This window comes from Euprymna scolopes, chromosome 23 (assembly GCF_053919585.1).
Source record: "Euprymna scolopes isolate OS-2025 chromosome 23, ASM5391958v1, whole genome shotgun sequence".
Taxonomy (NCBI): domain Eukaryota; kingdom Metazoa; phylum Mollusca; class Cephalopoda; order Sepiida; family Sepiolidae; genus Euprymna; species Euprymna scolopes.
In genome coordinates this window covers 106,998,959-107,008,786 of record NC_136504.1, presented here as the reverse complement: position 1 = coordinate 107,008,786, position 9,828 = coordinate 106,998,959, and positions in this window count along the sequence as shown.

The window sequence follows — 9,828 nt, the reverse complement described above, 5'->3', positions numbered from 1 at the left end:
ATTTTAGTGTTCGTGTGCAATTGTTAAGTTATCGAATTTTAGTATTGTTAGTTAAGATATTTCTGCAGTCGGACGACTAGGTTTTTATCATGGAATGTTAGGTGTTGTTTTATGGCACTATTGTCTGCTAAATACACACACACACACACACACACACACACACACACACACACATATATATTGAGTAAAATAATTCATAATTTATAATTAAAAGACAAAAGGAATAACAAACAAAATCAATAAATTGTACGATCGTTTCGAAAACAATGTTTTTATTGACATAGACAATACATCTTGAACAATAATTTTATTATTTGATTTTATAAAACAAAGTCTCCTCATTAGCAAAAAGAGTGGGTTGAGGTTTAAAGACACCCAAAATAAAACTAGCATTTTTTAAGTAAGGCAGATATATAAAAATATATAGAAACAACAACGAATAAAGATGAGAATAATAGTCCGCAATAAATTAATATAAATAATACTCATCTCAGTAATGAATTCCAATTAAAATAATATATATAGAAAAAAGTTACTCATTTTCATGTTGATAAACAAAATAAAATAAAAATAAAATCAGGTGGAAAAGCTCACAAGTCCAAAGAGACCCAGGCTTGGCTTCAGAACGAGTGCTACGACTTTGCACTCTTCTCTCACTGGCTCCCCTCTCCTTCCAACCTGAACCCAATGGACTACTTTATTCGGTCAAACATTGAGAACATCATAATATATATATATGGTGAATAAATGACTATACACTATATTCCAAAGTTCATGATGTTGACCATCTTATAATTTATTCCTTTAATTCAGTTGACTTTTACAATTCTTTACAGTACCTGTTTTGTAGCGCAAAATCAATCACTTAATTATTAATCAGTGAATCTATTATATACCCTTAACTCCTCAGAAGAAATAGCAACAATCAATCCGTCAAAAGGAAATAAAGTTTTGACATGATTAAAATCCGAAAATTGGAAGAGAAGCTGTAAATACCTTATAATATGTTTCCATTACGCCAGGATGGGATGATAAAACCGTCACCCTACAAATGACGATAAGATTCCATTTCTGTTTGATGAAAACCGGTTTTCTTTTTTGTTGCGGACCATCTATTAGTTGGCCAGTTGTGTACAAATCTCAAGAGTGATAGTAGCCTTCTATCATGTTCAACAAGCGAGATCGGAGATGTGCCGCTGTACAACTCATGCTTTCTATTGATCCAAATTATGACAACAGGACCATTGCCAGCACCCTCAAAATGCAAATCCGCACGGTTTAATGCTTGAGGGCAAATCTAAATGAGTTTCCAACCATGGTTATGGTATTTGGTGTCGTTTCAAGTGAAGACCACATCATGCCGCCTTACATCTTTGAAGTCGGCTTGAAAGTCGACACTAAAGTGTACCTGGATGTGCTGAAGACTGTGGTGATCCCCTGGTGGAATCAGGTGACTGCTGGCAGACCCTAGGTGTGGTAGCAGGACTCTGCGCCAGCCCACATGTCTAAAGAGTCCCAGGCTTGGCTTCAGAAGGAATGTTATGGCTTTCAACAGAGGTGACGGATTTTCACAAGATCAGTATCGTTTTAAAGCTCGACCCTTCAGACGACAAATACCAAAGAATTGGCTAAAAACATTAATTTTTTCACCCTCAACTGACCACATTTCTACAGGGAGGGGTCGTTTTTTTCGCCAATATTTTCGGAAGTCATCCCCTCTTTTTGATTGTCTAGCATTAATTTCAACCTATGTCACTTCCAGTTTGGCAGTGGTCGTAACAGCAAAGATGTCACATTTTTTTCATGTTCTTATCTTCCTTTGCGGTACGGGTTAGAGCTTGCCTTCCTACTACCACTTTTTTCTTTTTTTGCTCAACACACACCTCCAAACACCCGGGCAACGCCGGGCACCAATGCTAGTAAAAAAATAAAAATAAAATCGGGTGAAAAAGCCCACGTCCAAAGAGACCCAGGCTTGGCTGTTACGACTTTGTACCCTTTTCTCACTGTCCCCTTCCCTTTCCCGACCTGAATCCACTGGCCTACTTCATTTGGTCAAACATTAAGAACATCACTGTAGTGTTGTTTTCTTTAGGGCGAAAATTTTAACGTTCCACCCGTACCTAGGAAAGATGTTTGCAGTGTGGAATACCGAGGTGTTCAATGACGTGACAATTGAACAAAAAAAAAAACATACAAAGGTCTGGTTGATTTTATAAATCTTTTCATATTTTATATTGTATATTAAAAAATCATTCACAAATATAATGTAGTAAATATGGATTTGGTGTTTGTATTTGATAATTTCGAGAATATACATCTCTTTTTCAAAATGAAAACAAACTAAAGCAAAGATAAGGCTTGAAGAATACTGTAAAGCCATGAAACAGGCGAAGGTAAAAAATTCGGGACTAGCTGATCACATATGAAAAGCAAAAAGAATGCACTTTATCTTATGGAATGAGGTTAAAATAATTGCAAGTTGAGAGTTAGACGACTTAAAAAAGCGGTGCATATGTTAAAAAAAAGAAAAAAATTACTATAACTTTAGTGAATTTCGTATGACAAAAACTTAATTTTTTTCTTTTCCATTGAAAAAACATTTAAGAAAGTTTCATCTAAAAATTATAAACTGTTACAGGTAACACTCTTTTCATGATTTTTGTTATTTATTTAATTAGTGTTGTTTTTATTACTTGTTTTGATTGGACTATCATTCTCATCTTGAGTGTTATTTGTGCAACGTTTCAGTTGGTGTAGCCTTCGACCTTCGTCAGGACATTGGTCATTATCTTGGAAAAGAAAGGAGAAAAGTTACTGGCTCCGTAGATGGTTTTGTATTCTTGAAGTTGTTTTTTTTTGCCATGGTTTCGTATGTGCAAGAGAAAAAAAATTGGTTGACAAAGGGGAGGCAACTCAAATAAAGTTTGACAGGAGATTATATCCTTTTTATCGTTGAAATTTTAAGGAGGGGTTATACAAATTTTTGTTTTTCCTACAATTCGAGATTCCCATACGATGCCAATTTCTCTGCTTGATCTGCTTATTCATTTCTTTTTTTTTTTTTTTTTTTTTTTTTTGAGTCATCTGACTCTCCATCTTGCATCCCTGTGAATTATTTTGACCTAGTTCCACAAAGGGAAGTGTGTGCCTTTTTCTTTCCCTAAAGATAAGACTAGAAGAACACCATAAAGCAGTGATATGGTGGGGAGGTCGAAAAGTTCGGACTAGCTGATCACATATGAAAACAAAAAGGAACACACTTCCCTTTATGGAACTAGGTCAAAATTATTGACAGGCATGCAAGATAGAGAGTCCGGTGAATTAAAGAAACAGCACATATGTTAAAAAAAGAAAAACCTAAGCAGACCGAGTATAGAGATCAGCAGTCTATGGGAACTTCTAATTATTATGCAATCCCCTCCTTAAAATTTCAATAGTAAAAGGGAGATAATATTGTCAAACTTTATTAAAGTTACCTCCCCTTGTTAACCAATTTTTATTTTTTTCTACACATACAAAACCACAGCGAAAAAAAACAACTCCAAGAATACAAAATCATCTACGAAGCTAGTAACTTTTTTCCTTTCTTTTCTAAGATGGTGAACAGCATGCATGACGAAAGTCGGAGGCTAAACCGACTGAAACATTACATAAATAACACTCAAGAGAACAATAGCCCGATCAAGAAAAGTAATAAAAACAATCAGCCCTCATCTAAAAAAGTCAGAACCGTAAAACTAAAGCAATGCTATAAAACGCAACAGAAATACATTCTCATCTCGAGTGTCACAATGTTTTGGTCAAGGTAACTGCCAACTTTTTTCAAGTGTATACTGTCAAACTCTGGTATCTCTCTTGAACTTAGGAATCTGCTCAGAATTTAAAATGAAACCTGATGTACTGAATATGAATACAGCCACGTCTTTCTTCCTTACAAGATTATGATTGTCTGGTTAAGCCATACACATCAACTGGTAAAAACCACCCAGTAGAAATCTTGAGGGGTCTGCAAGCTTCACACTAGGAACACCAGCTTTGACTATGACACTTGTGCAGTATGACAACTTACCGGATTATTACACAAAACTGTATTAAGACCTGCTCAGCTACTTCAATGATATATATATATATATATATATATTAGTGTGAATTGGTATCGGAATCAGAAAAATTTGTACTGATTTTCCAATGCCAAAACGATTCTTTTAATTGTCTTTTTTATTTGATTCTGTTTAAAGCTAAATCTTCCATTGCTGGTAATAATGATACAATAGTAAACATTTATTGATTTTAAACGACCAGTGAAGCTAAAAACAATAGATCGTCCCCACAATTATATTTTTACGTTTACAGAAAATATTTGCCATTTAACGTGTGTTTTTACGGTAATGAGAGAAAAAATACAACTATATAGTTACATATCTAGAGATTTATAAAGAATCAGAATCGGAACCGGTTATTTTTTCAGAATCGGAAATTTAGTACGGAATCGGTAATTGTATCGGAATTGGGAAAATATTGGAATCATCCCATCACTAGCAGTGTCAGAAATTTCGTGAAAATAGTGAATAATTCCACCCCATCTTTCCAAGCTTATAACTCCTCGAAAAATGTAATTCAAGCCCTAATTTTTTTTTCAATTAAAGGACCAAGGTTTCATTTAAAAAAAAAAAAAAAGACAAAAAAAAAACAATGTGTTCTTATAAAATAAGGTTTTAAACTTCGGACTTTACAGGTAAATTTCTAAAAAAGCGATTTTTTTTTTTTTTTTTTTTTTTAAATTTGAATATATTATTTATTGACCTTTTCTCTTCAATTTGTGATATATAAAACTCCCCGACATAAATTAAATTATTTACTTTTTAATAGACATTTCAAAATGGGTGACACTTGGGGGGGGGGCGTGAATTAAAAAAAAAACGTTTGTCTAAAATATTATATTCGGTTTATTGGAAAGAACATAAAATTTCACATTGACCCTGAAAATATCGTAAAAATAGAATCAATAGAAAAATTGATAGATTTTTAAAGTTTAAAAATTGAAAAATATTGAGTTCGGAAAATTCATTACTGTTTTAAAAAAAAAAAAAAAAAAAAATTCTATTACTTTTAAAACAACTGTAATAGTTTATTTTGGAAGTATAATCCATAAAGAAAATAAATAACCCACTTTTAACAGAGAAATTACGAGATTTTTATATTGTATTCACAGTTTTGTGTTAGGGGCGTCAAAAATTCCTACAAAAAATCTGATACTGCTATCCCATCACTAATATATATATATATATCTCTTTCGCTGGACATATCAGTTTTCTAGCTTTAGAGAGAGAAAGTGACCACCTTCTTTGCAACAGTATTGTTTTTATTCATTTGTGGTTCTTTATTTTTATGTGAAGGCCAAACATCAAAATTATTTGCAGACTATAACGAGATTTTATAATTATTTCAAAACTATTTAAGTCGATTGTATTACATTCATTGTAATTTTTTTTTTTTTTTTTACAAAGGGAGGCCACTCGAGGAGAAGAGTTAATGAGTGCAATATAGTCAGTGAAATAACAACGTAACGATTGGTGGAAATTGGGTGGAATTTGATTATTTGAGAGAATGGCCAAACAAGAATTTGTTTACATTGGACTTGAAGACGATTATGTTGTAGTCAGTTGGAACTGTAACAGTACAAATCTGCATATGCAAATGCATGCAAAGTGACGTCACCGGTAAAGAAAGGCTATAAAAAGGAGAAAGAGCATGTTAGAGGCGTGAATGACGTTTGAGAATATGATCGTGTGAGCGACAATAACAAGAGAATGAGGAAATAATAGTTCAAAAGTGGAAAAATTAACAAAATGCTGATACAGATCTACCCAATAAGTTTTACTGTGACACTTCGTGACACTTGTATTCTGGATTTTTATCAGTACTTTGTAATTTTTCTACTTTTTAACCATTATTGACGCTCCGAAGACAACATGTTTTCATCGGCCATCTTGGTTGCCCATTTAACTTACCTACTCGATACTACTTGTCTTTCGAACTGAATAAACGCTTAAAATTCTGTTAAAATACACAACATTTATGCAGGTATGCAGAAAAGTAATTTATCTTGCCTTTGGTAACGTTTATTTGTTATGTATTTTAATTTTTGGCCCTTTTCTTCTTTGTTGTGCTCTCTGCTAAATACTCGGCTCCAGTTCATTGTTTGTTGAAGAATGAAGATGCCGGTTTGGATTTAAAGAGTTTATTTAATATTGTTGGTTCATTATTAATTTCAAGAATCAATCAAATAAAACTTACCTGGTTTTAAAATAGAGTTCAGGCTTTAGACTTTATACTGGAAGACAGACGATTTCAAAAATAAAAAACACATAATCAGACCTTTACTAATTTAACACACGCGAACATCGAAGGACGTCTACACGCTTTCAAAATATTTTTGACAGACTGAATGTACACGTATGTATAATCGCTTTGAACAACGGAAAACGAAAAGGTCCTTATGTCATAAAAAAAAAAAAAAGTCTTAAATACTGTCCAGGGGAAATAACTCTTAACAGTATTTTACTTGGTTCAAGGTAGACAACTCTAACAGCATTGATAATCCTAATAAACAGAATAAAAAGGCAGGAATCAAATGCATGTTTACGAAAGAGATGTTTAGAAGGAATGACTTAAAGGGAGAGATAGAATTTACATACGAGGTGCCTTCAATAAGTTTCCAGACTTTTTTCGTATGGGCACTTTTATTGATAGTACACACATAAAACTCTAGTCTCCTTCGAAGTAATCTCCTTCAGCTGCAATACACTTGTACCGTTCCAAAACAATTCTGTGAAGCCCCCATGAAAGTCCTCTTGTGTGAATGTGTCAATGACCCTCATCACAGCCTCTTTCATCTCCTCAATTGTTTCATAACGGCAGCTTCTAAGGTTTTTCTTTGAGCTTAGAGAATAAGTAAAAGTCACAGGGAGCAAGGTCTGGACTATAGGGAGGATGAGGAACTGTCTTGACGCCCATATTGGTAAATTAGTCTGTGACAAGGATGAAGTTGTGGATTGGTGCATTTGAGCAAATCTTCCACATCTTCAGTTCCTCGTGAATAATTATTCTCCCACTGACATCAAACTGTGCACTTATTGTCTCTATAGACACACGACGATTCTTATCCATGAAATTCTTTATTTGGCCAATCACTTCTGGTGCTCTGACTTCCTTACTCCTCTCACACTTTTCAGTATCCCTCACAAACTCCTCACCTTCCTTGAATCTCTTATGCTTGATTCATGCAAGATGGCTCAAAAGCAGTTTGAAGCGTTCCATACGTTTGTGTGGCATTTTTTTTTTCAAGTTTTAAACAGAATCTAATTGCATATCGTTCTTCTAAAGTATCATCACATCCAGATTGCATTTTTGAAATTCACCAGCTGTGACAATAAGGCTTTAGTAGGATATATTCCAATTCCTGTAGTAGCTGTTATTTTAAACCTGAAATCATAAAAATTTGTCAGTCATCTCATAAGATGTATATCAATGACATACTGAATTTTTAATAATGTATGACAATTTTAAATGCTCATACAAAAAAAGTCTGGAAACTTATTGAAAGCAACTTGTGTACTGAGAGGCTGGCTTTTGACCTCATGTACCTGCCTCTCCTTCCTCTGCTTCATTGGTGTCGGCAAATGTGTAAGGGAAGTCCTTTAAAAAATTACTGCGCCCTCTGTAGATGTATAAGGAAAATCCTTTAAAAGTACTGCGCCCTCTGTAGATGTATAATGTTGCAGCAACATAAAGCAATTCAATAACCAGTAAACACCGGTTCTGCACGGAATCCAACTAGCAAGGTGCCTAGACGGACGCGAACGGTTACTCAGACCGGACCCAACAACAGTAAGATATCCTCACACGGCACGAGAAGCAACAGCAACACGATTCCCGACCAAGTCAATCATCGCTCTCCCAACGTCTTTCAATCACCCGCTTTTATGGCCGTTGTAGGCCGACTAAATTTGCATATTGCGAGAATTCATGTGACTTTGCGAGATATCATCCTTTACAAAAGACGGCGGCCGCCATCTTGATCTTTCTTTATCTATTTTCGGTCGGCGACGCCAAGCCGGTCCCGAGGTAAGTCTTTCCTTTTCGTCCATCTCTCTTACGCACCCACACAACACACAAACACGCAGGTGCTTGTCTCCTGGATGCACATTACATTGGTATCGACAAACTGAAAGAACCAGAACTGCTCTCTGGTGGAAGTGTTTTGATTTCTTGACTTCCACTTTTACCCCCTCCCCTCCTTTCAGGGTACCCTTCCTTCACATTTGCCCCCTACTTCTGTATCTAGCAAGTGGAGTAATCCTGGAAAAGAAGTGACGTCTTCCCCTACACCTTGGTGTAGTAACTAATTAAAAGGGAGCTTTCGGGTTGCCATTGACTATGGTCAACCACTTTATTGCTTATATTTCAACATGAAATAAAAAATTATCGTCACTAGTGTTTCAAGTTTAACCTTCTCTCATCTCACCTTCCAATCTCGAACCTGTGATCAAATGCCTTAAAAATTGGTACAAACCTGTTTTTGTGCAGCCTGTAGTGTCCAGTGCAGACAAAAAGAATTAAGAAAAGCAAAAAAGCTGTTGCTCCTCTTGATATGCTTGAAATCTTGTCACCTCATTTCCAAATGAGATTCTGGTGTAAATAAAAAGCTTGATTTTTCAGAGACTTACTTGATTTGGATGTAGATGTTGGTGTAGCAAGTTCTGACAGCAGTGTATCGAGTGTTGAAGTTGCGAATTTTGACAGCAGAAGAGTTTTGGAATATCTGATTTTTTAACAGCAGAGTGTTGAATTTGGAGTAGTGAGTTTTGTCAGTAGTGCGTTATATTTAACCCTGGAAATTGTCAGTTGGAAGTGCAGTATGGTTAACAAATCCATCAGAGCAAGTGTAGAATAGTTAACACTTGATTATTTAACCACAGGATATCAGAGTGTCTTCGCCTTTCTAAGAAAGGAATGTACAGATATAATGAATTCATCCGGTTTTGCAAAAAAGCAAAAACATTTTGTAGATTTTAATTTGTGTCGAATTTTGGAGTATCTAGTTTTTGACAGCAGTGTGTTGAATTTGGAGTAGCGAGTTTACTTAATTAAATTTGATTTAAAGATTTACCAAAAAAATTATGCGTTCATTTAAACATATTTAAAACTTTCATCCAATGTTTAAAAAAAATATTTACACTATAACAGTCGAGTCATATCAAAGACTTTGAAAATAATACTTGATGACCCCTTCCTAAACATTATGGCACAATCAGCTTTGACACACCAGTTCCCGTCAGATCACCAAAGTTAAGCAACGATGAGTCTGGCCAGTACCAAATGGGTAACCATTTGGTACTTCCAGGGGTTGTATGTGCTCTCCGCTTGTCTCAGCATTGTTTCCAGTCGTCCTGGACTTCTTGCCACTGGACTCAAGCAGTGTCGATTCAGGAGAGGTATGGTGAGATTGTGCAACTCTTGCCTCACAATTACATGTGCAGCTGCTGCTACAGGGGGTATCCTTTGTCTTTCGAGACTGAACAAAGGCATGTTCCTAAACACTTAAGATTATCATATGAGGATAAAAAAAAAAACATTAATTTGGGAATTTTAAGTAGGAGAATCCTTGGATAAAATGTATTTTTATGGATAGGAGGAATAGCATGGACCAGGGTTTCTCAACGTGGGCTACATGGAACCCTGGGGTTCTGTGAGTGAGACTGATGGGGCTCCAGAAGCCTTTTCTTAAAAAGTACCAAATGCTTTATATGTAAAAATTAAATG